Source organism: Macrotis lagotis, chromosome 2, assembly GCF_037893015.1.
Source record: "Macrotis lagotis isolate mMagLag1 chromosome 2, bilby.v1.9.chrom.fasta, whole genome shotgun sequence".
Taxonomy (NCBI): domain Eukaryota; kingdom Metazoa; phylum Chordata; class Mammalia; order Peramelemorphia; family Peramelidae; genus Macrotis; species Macrotis lagotis.
The window spans coordinates 194,201,386-194,214,578 of record NC_133659.1 but is presented as its reverse complement, the minus strand read 5'-3'; the positions used below and the strand labels follow the sequence as shown (position 1 = coordinate 194,214,578).

Sequence of the window (13,193 nt, the reverse complement as noted above, 5' to 3'; positions counted from 1 at the left end):
CCCTGCTGCTGTGAGCTGAGACTCCCAACGCCCTGGAGCTGCCTCTGGGAGGCTAAAGTTCTTTGGCTCTGGCGGGCCACCCCTCTGGCGGGCTGCCCCTACGACCAGGGGAGCAGAGCCTTTCTGCTCCTTTCCAGGTTACCTTGAGTAGGAGAACTGCCTCACTGGGTCCCTTTGTGGGTTCTGTCTCTTGAAAGTTTAGTTAGAGTCCTTAGCTGATGAATTTTATCAGAGAGCTCCTAAGACTGGATCCCTTCTTGTCGCCATCTTGGCTCCGCCTCAAGACCTTTCTTGGACATCATCTCTGCTCTGGTCAGAGTCTTCTCACCTTCCAATCTCAATTTTTTAATTGATCTGTTCAACTCAACAACTAATTGAATCAATTCTACTCTACCCTCTGATCATGTGTTCCATAACTGCTCATCATTTGCCAAATTCCAAATCTAGATTTTTTTCTATTATTTCTCCCCCATGTCCCTAGTTAAACAAGGCCAAATAGAACTTGAATAAATCATGAAAGCTGCTCCCCAAGTCCACTATAAATTTATGCTATGTGGTCTCATCTTGGGACCTCATTACAGCAAAGCAATCCTTTTACTCTTCCCTAATTGATTTTTCTATCCACTTCATCAAAGCAGTTGAATCAAACCTCTTCTCTTCTCAATTCTCCCACGATCTTCTCCCCTCCATGTTTCTAAGAATTTTGCTTTATACTTTAATGAAAAAATTGAGATCATTCAGCATGGCACATCTCCTCTCCCTTTTTTCTCATATCACAACCTAGTAATATCATCCCCTTCTATATTCTTTACTTTAGCCCCAAAGTCAAATCCTCTGCATGTACCCTTAATCCCAATTCTCCTGTCATCTTTTCCAGCAGATTGCTTCTTCTAATTTCAATCTCTCTGTTTATTGACTTATTCCCTCTGGCTGCAAATGTTACCAAGCCCTCCCCCCATAAAAAAAAACTCACTAGATCCTACCATTTCTGTTAGCTATTGACCTATTTTTTTGACCCCTTCTCAGCCAAATTCCTTGAAAAAGCTGTCCACACTTGTTGCTTCTACTTCTTTCCCTTTCCTTTTTTTCCTAAATCCTCTACAACCTAGATTCCTACTTAATCACTCAACTGCCCCCTCCAAAGTTGCCAGTGATCTCTTAGTTGTCAGATATAACAATATTTAGGCCTCAGCCTTCTAGACCTCTGTAAGGAGTTGACACTACTGACCATTCTCTCATTCTGGAATCCCTCTCTTTTCTGGGTTTTCAGGACACTGCTTTTTTTCTGGTTCTTCTACCTGTCTAACCACTACCATGCTCTCTTGTTGTTGTTGGTTTTTTTAGGCTTTTTCAAGGCAATGGGGTCAAGTGGCTTGCCCAAGGCCACAGGGCTAGGGAATTATTAAGTGTCTGAGACTGGATTTGAACCCAGGTACTCCTGACTCCAGGGCCGGTGCATTATCCACTGTGCCACCTAGCTGCCCCTACCATGCTCTCTTTAGGTCAGAGGTGGGAAACCTTTTTTCTGATAAGGGTCATTTGGTTATTTATAACATCATTTATCTGTTATATTTTGTCAAACATTTAATTAATTCACCCCTAAAAATATCTCAGATTTATTGAAATTTGAGACCTGTCTGTGTTTGCTATGGCAATTGCAAACCAAATGATGACATCTGGGCCAGATGTTCTCTTGCCCCTGCTTTTGGTAGACAGATCATCATCCATATCATGTCTCCTATCTGAGTGTAACTGAAGACCGTTCTGGGTTTTCTCTTTTTTCTTTATATATTCTCTCTTTTGTAAAACCTCATCAGTTCTCATGGGTTTAATTCTCATGTCTTTGTAGATGAATCCTGCATCTATATATCTAATCCTAAATTACTATTTCCCTAAATCCAGTCCTATATCACCACCTGTTTATTAAATATTTCATATTGGATGTCCTCTAGGCATTTCAAATGCAACATGTCCAAAACAGAACTCAATAACTTTTCTCCAAAATCTACCACTTTTCTAAATTTCCCTGTTCCTGTTAAGGGTAGTTCTATACTCCCAGTCACCCAGGTGTACAATTTTAGCATCATTCCAGATTTCCCACTCTTACCTATCACACATTTCCAAGCAGTTTCCAAATCTGATCATTTCTATCTTCACATCTCTCCTTTTTTTCCACTCAGATAACTACAACCATGGTTCATATCCCTCTCTCCTCTTGCCTTAACAGTTGTAATAGCCTACTAACTGGTCTTATGTCTCAAAGCTCCCCACACTACAATTGATCCTTCCTATAACTTTTTCTTCTTCTTCTTTCTTCTTTTTTGGTTTTTGCAAGGCAATGAGGTCAAGTGACTTGCTCAAGTTCACACAGTTAGGTAATTAATTTTTTTTTGTTTTTTTTAATTGTGCAATTTTATTGTATGTCAGATTATTTTTTATTAATATTTTATTTGTTTTCCAATTATATACAATAGTAGTTTTGTGTAAGTTTTTTTTTTTTAGTTTTTGCAAGGTAATGGGGTTAAATGGCTTGCCCAAGGCCACACAGTTAGGTAATTATTAAGTATCTGAGGCTAGATTTGAACTTAGGTACCCCTGACTCCAGGGCCAGTGCTCTATCTACTGTGTCAGCTACCCATCCCAAGGTTTTGAATTTTACAATTTTCCCCCTATCCTCCCTTCCCTCCCTCCACCCCCCCACAGAAGGCAGTCTGATAATCTTTACATTGTTTCCATGTTATAAGCTTTGCGCAGTAGCAGTATTGTAGCCAGTGAGGTCCATCCAAGGCACGATTATTGCTATTGAAACATTATTTCCATGTTATACATTGATCGAAATTGAATGTGTTGAGAGAGAAATTATATCCTTGAGGAGAAAATAAAATATTAGAGATAGCAAAATTAGGTAGTACATAAGACACTTTTTTAAAAAAATTGAGGGTAATAGATTTTGGTCTTGGTTTAAACTCCACAATTCTGCCTCTGGATACAGACGGTATTCTCCAACTCAAGTACTCTAAAATTGTCCCCAACTATTGCATTGATGGAATGAGCAAGTCCATTAAGGTTGATCATCACCCTCACATTGCTGTTAGGGTGTACAAATGTTCTTCTGGTTCTGCTCATCTCACTCAACATCAGTTCATGCAAGTCTTTCCAGGCTTCTCTGAAATCTCATGCTTCTTGTTTTCTTTTTTTTTTTTTTGCAGGGCAATGGGGTTAAGTGGCTTGCCCAAGGCCACACAGCTAGGTAATTATTAAGTGTCTGAGGTCAAATTTGAACTCAGGTACTCCTGACTCCAGGACCGGTGTTCTATCCACTGCGCCACCTAGCTGCCCCTTGTGCCTCTTGTTTTCTAATAGAACAATAGTGTTCCATAACATACGTATACCACATTTTGTTCACTATTCCCCAATTGATGGACCTTCACTCGATTTCCAATTCTTTGCCTCCACAAACAGGACTGCTATGAATATTTTTGTGCAAATGATGTTTTTGCCCTTTTTCATAATCTCTTCAGGGTATAGACCCAGTAGTGGTATTGCTGGATCAAAGGGAATACACATTTTTATTGCCCTTTGGGCATAATTCCAGATACAGCTAGGTAATTATTAAGACAGATTTGAACTCAGGTCCTTCTGACTCCAGGGCCATGTTCTATCCACTGCGCCACTTAGCTGCCCCCTACAAAAAACTTCTAAAGTGATATTCCTAAAATACAAATTTGACCATGTCACATATGACTTATGACTTAATAAATTTTTATGACTTCCTATTACTTCTAAGATCAAATATAAATTCTTCTCTTTGGCATTTCAAGTCTTTTATAACCTGGTTCCATCCCCGCTTTATTGCACATTTCTCTTCTCTGTGAATGTACTCTATAATCCAGTAAAACTGACCTTCTTGCTTTTTCCTAACATGTGACCCTCTGTCTTCAGTCTCAGTGTATTTTTACTGGCTGTCCCACATGTCTGGAATGTACTTGCCCTCCTTACTTCTGCCTCTTGGAATCCCTAGTTTCCTTCCAGACTTTGTTTGAGCTATGCTTTCTTCAGAAGCCTTTCCTGTTCCCCAGCTGCTAGTGTTTTCTGCTCCGAGGTTACCTATTATAACAGACTAGATTAATAGATACAGGAGTCTGAGCTTTCCTCTTCCCCAAAGGCTCCATCTCTTAATTCACACCAACTAGACTCATTCCTAGGGCACTCTTACCTATAAAGACAGGGATCAGGTTCTTCATCCAGTTATTTTGTTCCTTATGTCCCCACTCCATGGTTCCAAGTAAGTTCATTTAAAACTTAGTTTTAGTATAGTTAAATTACACATCTAAGATCTCCTCACAAGGAATCATTGGATCCTTTCTAGAAAAGTACTCAATTTACAAAGTAAATAATGTCTAAGACAGCTATTTATTTCCTCTTTTACAGAGTGCTTTGCACTTAGAAAATGCTTTCTCATTCTTTCATTTTTCTACAACAAAAGAACACAAAAGATTGATGAGTGAATTGATCACAGCCTAGCACATGAATCACTTTGTGTGATTGTTGAATAGGCATCTTTACTTCCCCTTTGTGCTGTCTAAACAACTCACACAAGGTCTTGTCCAACCTAGTGCATGGCTTCACTTCATCCTCCTACCTGAGGATACCTCCTTCAAGACAGAGTTGTAGAAAACTCTCCCCTCTGTCAGTCAATACAGGAGGGGACTAAGATGTGAGAGCTTTGATGTGAGAGCTGCATCCCACTCTGGTGTGTTCACCTGATTCAACCAACTTGGAAGCTGTAGCATGCACAGAGGCCCTACACTCTGTAAACTGATTCAGGGCTAAACCAGGTTGAAGGTAACTGACCCTTCAGTGAATTAGGAGGGTGTCTACCTCAAGCATGTGAAGTCTGTTCCAGGCAGAATGGGCAGGTGAAAACAACTTGTTCCAAAATAGCCATGCAGACAACTGAATCAGTTGCTATGGAGTACTTAGAGTTTGGTTAGACAAGATGCCAAGGTTATCCTCCTCAGTCCTGGGCCACTGCCAGTCATCTTGATTTCTGCCTTGCCACTGAACTTTGATGACTCAGAGAGTGAAGCCAATGTTTTTGCACAACTCTGCCTCACTTAACTCCAATTTATCCTCAAATTAAAAAACATCATCCACATCATTTTTACCTTTTTTACCTACCTCAAAGTTTTGTGCTAACTGGCAAGTGACAAAGCAGTAGGTGCAGACACACTGGGAACTATGATTACAACATTGAGCAAAGCAGTCCAAGCCATAGGTCATCTCACTGAAATGAAGCAGCAATGAGATTTGACAGCTCTGAGTATCTGGGCGGCCTTTTTAAAGGACTAGACTACTCACCTTTTGACATGAGGAAGAGACTCAATTAAATTTCCTCAACTGAAAAATGATTAAAGGATATGAACAGGCAGTTTTCAAATGAAATTAAAGCTATATATATTATATATATATATATATATATAAAATCATATAAATGTTTCATAAAATCATATAAAAATCATTAACGATTAGAGAAATGTAAATTAAAACAACTATGAGGTACCACCTCACACCTATCAGATTGGCTAAGATGACTAAAAGAGAAAATGATCAATGTTAGAGAGGTAGTGGGAAGATTGGGACATTAATACACTATTGATGGAGTTGTGAACTAATCCAATCATTCTGGAGAGCAATATGGTGAATAGTTAATCAACTTATAGTATATGAATGTTATGGAGTAATATTTCTCCATATGAAATCATGAATGGATGGGGGTGCATGGAGCCAAGAGGGTGGCATGTACAACCTAGGTGCTCTCTCCCAAAATATTTCAAAAACCTTAAAATTATGACTCTAACTAAATTTTTGAGAGACAGAACCCACAGAAAGATAGTGAGGCAATTCTCCAGCTCAAGGTAACCTGGAAAATAGTGGGAAGGCTCTGTTCCATGGAGTTGGAGGGGTGGCAGTGCATCAGAACAAAGGAACTTCAGCCTCCTGGAAACAGCCCCAGGGTGCCTGGGAGCTCTGGCTCCTAGCAGCAGAAGCAGTTTCCTGACTTGCCACCCCAGGGAGCACCAAGCACAAATTGGAAGATCAACAGGGAGACCTCTGCCAAAGTGAGCACAAGACCAGGCCCTCAGCGAAGCCACAGTACTCAGCACAGCTCAGATCCCAGGAAATGGAAGCAGGCCCATGGAGCCGCCTAGCAGGCACCTCCCAGCAACTGCTTACTGAGCAGCAGACTGAAGGCAAGGGAATGGAGAGAGATTGCCAAGGTCTGTCCTCTGTCCTTGGGACAGGACTTTGGGGCTTTGACTATATTCAGACCCTGGTTGAAGTCTGGGGCCCCAGAGGGGTTAGCTACTGGTCATTCAAAAGACCAGGAGAGGGGGCGGAGCCAAGATGGCTACAAGAAGGGATTGAGTTTTAGGAGCTCTCTGATAAAATTCATCAGCTAAGGACTCTAACTAAACTTTCGAGAGACAGAACCCACAAAGGGACCCAGTGAGGCAGTTCTCCTACTCAAGGTAACCTGGAAAAGAGCAGAAAGGCTCTGCTCTCCAGGGTCAGAGAGGGGCCCGCCAGAGGGGTGGCCCACCAGAGCCAAAGAACCTCAGCCTCATGGAGGCAGCCCCAGGGTGCTGGGGGTCTCAGCTCACAGCAGCGGGGGAGTCTCCTGAGCTGTACCCCGAGGAACACTGGGCACAAAGTGGGAGAACAGTGGGGGACCTCTGCCAGAGCAAGCACGTGGAGCCCAGCCCTCAGGGCACACAGCAAGCAGCATGGTCTTTCCCCAGCCCTGATCCAGGAAACAGAAGCAGGAGGAGCCAGTAAGCAGGAGCCCCCAGGGCATGAGCCCATTGAGCTGAGGGAGGGGAGTGAAGAGAGACTACAGAGCTCTGTCCTCTGCCTCTGGAAGAGGACTCTGGGGCTCTGACCACATTCAGATCCTGACCACAGTCTAGGCCTCCCCATAGAACAGCAGGGCCCCCCCCCCCACCTCAGCCCCATGGCAGAGGGAGGTGCTTATGGTCATTCACAGACCAGGAGGGAGGACAGAGCCTCACACACTGAGACCCTTGTGGGAGTGTCCCAAAAGCTCAAGAAACACCCCAAACCAGGCCCAGGCTGCGAAAATGAGCAAGCAGAGAAACAAAAAGAAGACTATTGAGAAATATTTTGCAAATGAGCCCAAGAAGGACCAGAATACTCAGTCTGAAGATGAGGAAGCACAAGCTCCTGCATCTAAAGACTCCAAGAAAAACAGAAACTGGGCTCAGACTATGATAGAACTCAAAAAAGACTTTGAAAATCAAATGAAGGAGTTGGAAGAAAAACTGGGAAAAGAAAGGAGAGAGATGCAGGAAAAACATGAAAATGAAGTCAGCAGCTTAGTCAAGGAAATCCAAAAAAATGCTGAAGAAAATAGCATGCTAAAAACCAGCTTAGGTCAAATAGATAAAACAGTTCAAAAAGTTATTGAGGAGAAGAATGCTTTAAAAAGCAAAATTGGCCAGATGGAAAAAGAGATAAGAAAACTCTCTGAGGAGAACAAATCCTTCAGACAAAGGATAGAATTCAGGGAGATTGATGAATTTAACAGAAATCAGGAATCAATACTTCAAAACCAAAAAAATGAAAAATTAGAAGAAAATGTGAAATATCTCATTGAAAAAACAATTGATATGGAAAACAGACTTAGAAAAGATAATTTAAAAATTATTGGAATACCTGAAAGTCATGATCAGGAAAAGAGACTTGACATCATTTTCAAAGAATTACTACAGGAAAATTGCCCTGATATTCTAGAAGCAGAGGGCAAAATAGAAATGGAGAGAATCCACCAATCCCCCCCGAGAAAGAGATCCCAAAAAACCAACCCCTAGGAATATTATAGCCAAGTTCCAGAACTCCCAAGTCAAAAAGAAAATATTACAAGCAGCCAGAAGGACACAGTTCAAATATCGTGGAGCTGCAGTCAGGATCACACAGGACTTAGCAGCAGCTACATTGGAAGCTCGTAGGGCTTGAAATACAATATACCAGAAGGCAAGAGAGCTTAGAATGCAGCCAAGAATGAACTACCCAGCAAGGCTGAATGTCCTCTTCCAGGGAAAAAGATGGACTTTCAATGAACCAGGGGAATTTCAAAGGTTCCTTTTGGAATGGCCAGAGCTGAACAGAAGGTTTGATCTTCAGATACAGGACTCAAGTGAAGCATGGAGATTGGAGGAGAGGGGGGAAATATGAGGGACTTAATGAGGATGAACTGCATGTATTCCTGCATAGAAAAATGACACTGATAATACTCATATGAACCTTCTCAGTTAATATAGCAGGTAGAGAGAGCTTTTGTAGTTGAAGCACAGGAGGAAGTTGAATTTGAAGATAAAATATGGTGTAAAAATGGAGTCAATAGAAAAAAAGGGTGATGGAATGGGAGAAAGAAAAAGGAGAGGGGGGAATAGTCCAAGATATTTCACATAAGATTTTTTTTATTACAACGAGCTATTGCAATGATATGGAAGGGGGGAGGCAAGGGGGAATGAGGGAAACTTTGCTCTCATCAGAGATGGCTAGGAGAGGAAACAGCAAATATACTCAATGGGGTATAGATATCTGGAGTAAGAAGGAGTGGGGAGCAGGGGGAAGGGGTGGGGATGTGAATAAAGGAGGAGAGGATGGACCATGGGGGGAGAGTGGCCAGATATAACACATTTTCTTTCTTACTTCTTGCAAGGGGCTGGGAATGGAAGGCCTGCCCAGAATCACAGGGCCAGGTGGATTCTGGGCCTAAGGGGTGGTATGGGGGATCAGGGCTTCTTGACCTCAGGACCAGGGATCTGTCTGCTGCACCACTCAGCTACCCTACAGCAGAGTCATAGTGAAAGGAGAGAGAAAATAGAGTACATGGTAGTGGAGAAATAAGAAAGGAGGGAGTTGCGATCAGCAATGGCAACAGTAGAAAAATATGGAACTTTTGTGATGGACTTATCATAAAGAATGTGATCCACCCATTACAGAGTTGTTGGTGTTGGAACAAAGACTCAAGCACATTTTTTGTTATGATTATTTGGGGGAGGGGTGCAGGGCAAGTAGGGCTGGATGGCCTGCCTGGGGCCACATAGCGGGGTGATCTTTGGGTGTCTGGGGCCAGATTTAGACCCAGGTGCTCCTGGCTCAAGGGCCAATGCTCTGTCTGCCACCCAGCCACCCCTACTATTATTACTATTTTATTTTATTTTGGGTCTTTTTTTCTTTCTTTTTTTTTTTTGTTTTTTGCAGGGCAGTGGGGATCAGGTGGCTTGCATGTCACTCGGCTGGGTGATTGTTGGGTTTACGAGGCTGGATGTGGACTCGGGTGTTCATGGCTCCAAGGCTGTTGCTTCGTCCATTGCGCCACCTGGCCATACCTACAATTATTACTATTATTATTTTTTATTTTAATTTTTTTCTCTCCCCTTTACTTTTTTAGCCCAAACAAGTCTATCTATATTCATGGGGGAGGAGGGGTATTTTGTTTACTTGTAAACAAGAATATTTTATTAATGTAAAAAAACATTTGTACAAAATGAGAATAAAAATAAATTACAAGTTAAAAAAAAAGAATGAAGGACAATCATCATCAGCTTTACTACTAGTATCTCACATGAGCCTTATCTAAAACTATTTCTCTCAATAAAGAACTGCTGAACAATGAAAAAAAAAAACCAGGAGAGCAGTCAGAGCCTCACATACTGAGGTCTTTGAAGGGGTGTCCCAATAACACTCAAAAGCTCAGGAAGCACCCCAAAACCAGGCACAGGGTGAGGAAATGAGTAAACAGAAAAAAAGGAACCTGATCATAAACAATTACAGTCCCATGGAAGACCAAAATACTCAATCTGAGGATGAGAAAGTCCAAGCTTCTGCATCTAAAGACTCCAAGAAATATAGAAATTGGGCTCAGGCTGTGACAGAGCTCAAAAAGGATTTTGAAAATCGAGTAAGAGAGATAGAAAAAAAATTGGGAAAAGAAATGAGAGAGATGCAGGAAAAACATGAAAACAAAGTCAGCAGCTTAGTCAAGTAGATCCAAAAAATGCTGAAGACATTTAAACATGTTAAAAACCAGCTTAGGTTAAAAGGAGAAAACATTAGAAAGTTATTTAGTAGAAGAATGCTTTACAAAGCAGAACTGGCCAGATGGAAAAGGAGATAAGAAAGCTCTCTGAGGAAAACAAATCCTTCAGGCATAGAATAGAGCTAAAAGAAGCTGATGGCTTTGTGAGAAGTCAAGACACAATAATTCAACATCAAAAAATGAAAAACTAGAAGAAAATATGAAATACCGCTTTGAAAAAAACAACTGATCTGGAAAACAGATCCAGAAAAGATAATTTAAAAATTATTGGACTCCCTGAAAATCATGATCAGGAAAAGAGCCTTGATCTCATTTTAAAGTATTTCTACAGGAAAAATTGCCGTGATATCCTAGAAACATAGGGTAAAATAGAAATTGAGAAAAATCCACCAATCTCCCCTGGAAAGAGATCCAAAAAAAACCAACCCCCAGTAATATTAAAGCCCAGTCCCAGAACTTCCAAGTCAAAGAGAAAATATTACAAGCAGCCAGAAGGATACAATTCAAATATCATAGAACTGGAGTCAGGATTACCCAGGACTTAGATGCATCTACATTAAGGGCTTATAGGGCTTGGAATATAATATTCTGGAAGGCAAAAGAGCTTGGAATGCAACCAAGAATCAACTACCCAGCAAAACTGAACATTCTCTTGCAGGGGAAAAGATAGACTTTCAATGAAACAGGGGACTTTCAAATGTTCCTGTTGGAACAACCAGAGCTGAACAGAAAGTTTGATCTTCAAGTATAGGACTCAGGTGAAGCATAGAGAGACAGGATGGGAAGGGTAATTATGAGGGACTTAATGATAATGAACTGTATATATTCCTACATGGAAAGATGATACTGATAATATTCATATAAACCTCATTTAATACAGCAGGTAGAAGGAGCTTTTATAGATGATGCACAGGAGAGAGCTGAATTTGAAGATACAATATATGGTAAAAATTGAGTCAATGGGTGAAAGGGAAATGTACTGGGGAAAAAGAAAGGAGAGGTAGAATAGGCTCAGATACTTCATATAAAAGATATTTCATGTGCCATTTGCAATGGTATGGAAGGAGGGGAAATTGAGGGGGAATGAGGAAGCCTTCATTCTCATTGGAAATGGCTCAGAGAGGAAACATAGACATCAAGAAAAAAAAAGGAGAGAAAGGGGATGGGGAGGGGAGGGGGATGTCATTGATAGAGGAGAAGGCAGATCATAGAGGATAATCAAATATAACACATTTTCTTTTTTACTTTTTGCAAGATGGTGGTATTGAGTGACCTGTCCAGGACCATGGGGCTGGGTGGTTGATGGGTCTTTGGGGTAAGATGTAGGTTGGGATCCCTTGGCCCCAGGGCCAGTGCTCTGTCTGCTGTGCTACTTGACTGTCCCACAACACATTTTTGAAGAGGGACAGAGTGAAAGGAGAGAGAAAATATAATAGATGGTAGTGGGGAGGAATGGATGGAGGGAATTCCTCCCCACTACCATCTATTATATTTTCTCTCTCCTTTCTCTCTCCTGGAAAAATCTGGAAGTGACTTCTGTGATGGCCTTATGATAAAGAATGTGATCCACCTGAGACAGAACTGATGGTATCAGAACACAGACTGAGACACATTTTTTTCTCTTTCTTTTACTTTATTTCTCATGAGGCTTTATATTTTTATGGGGGAGGGGGATTATTTACTCTTAAACAAGAATATTTTAATAATATGCAAATAAATTAAAGGAAAAAAGAAATCATGAATGGTCAGACTTTAGAAAAGCATGGAAAGAATTACATGAACTGATGCTGAGCAGAGGGAGTAGAACCAAGAAAATATTGTACACATTAACAGCAACATTGTGAGTTGGCCAACTACGATCAATGCAGCTCCTCTCAGCAGTCAGAGATCTAGTACAACCCTGGGAGGCCTGGACAACACCATCCACATCCATAGAAAAATAAAATGAAACAAAACAAAACAAAAAACCTCACAGTTTTTTAATGGATACTATGTTCACTTTTTAAAAACTCTTATGTTTTTCCTTCCTATCCCATGGTTTTTTTTTCTTTTCTTCTTGTGTATAATTCCTTATACTCAAAATGATTAATATGAAAACATGTTAAACACTAATGAACATATACAACTTTTACTAGACAATTTGCTGCTGGGGGAGGGGGTGGGAATGGAGGGTGAGAGAAAAAATGTGTAACATAAGCAAGTGGATGAATGTTGAAAAACTTTCTTAACATGTAATTGGAAAAATAAAATTAAATATCAATAATAAATAAAAATTGCCTATTTCAAATTGCCTATTTCACCCAACCAGCTTTCTTTTTTTTTTTAGGTTTTTGCAAGGCAAATGGGGTTAAGTGGCTTGCCCAACGCAACACAGTTAAGTAATTATTAAGTGTCTGAGAACAGATTTGAACCCAGGTCCTCCTGACTCCAGGGCTGGTGCTTTATCCACTATGCCACCTAGCCACACCCTCAACCAGATTTCTTAACAGAAATCCCACCCTGTAGTCAAAACACACGTACACAAAAACACAAAAATTTTTGCAAAATTGATTCTACTCACCATTGGAATGTGGAATGCTAACATGCTTATGGACAACACAATACCTGGTAGACCTGAAAGATTACAGTCCTTGTTGCAAAAGAACTCAGCAAGTATTATATCCAAATAGCAGCCCTGGATGAAACAAGGCTGTCAAACGAAGGCTAGTTTACTAAAGGTGGAGCAGGATACAAGTTTTTCTGGAGTGACCATAGAGAAGAGAAGTGCCTTGAAGCCGGCATAGGTTTTATAATCAAATATAATCTAGTAGGGATAGCTTAGTGGATAGAGCACAGACCCTGGAGTCAGAAGGACCTGGGTTCAAATTTGACTTCAAACACTTAATACTTACAAACTGTGTGACCTTGGGCAAGTCACTTAACCCCAATGCAATACAAAAATCCAAAAAATAAAAAAATAGAATCCAATCAATAAGTTTGTATACCTCTCAAAAGGAGTGAAGGACAGGATCATTATAATACAATTGCCACTTGCAGGAAAGTATCATGTCATTATCATTATGCA

At 40.8% G+C, this 13,193-nt stretch overlaps 1 pseudogene; it reads left to right on the top strand.

Annotated features, from left to right (window-relative positions):
* The first annotated feature begins 2,742 nt into the window (after positions 1-2,742).
* On the top strand, positions 2,743-2,874 carry LOC141515602 (U4 spliceosomal RNA; annotated as a pseudogene).
* The last annotated feature ends 10,319 nt before the right edge of the window (positions 2,875-13,193 follow it).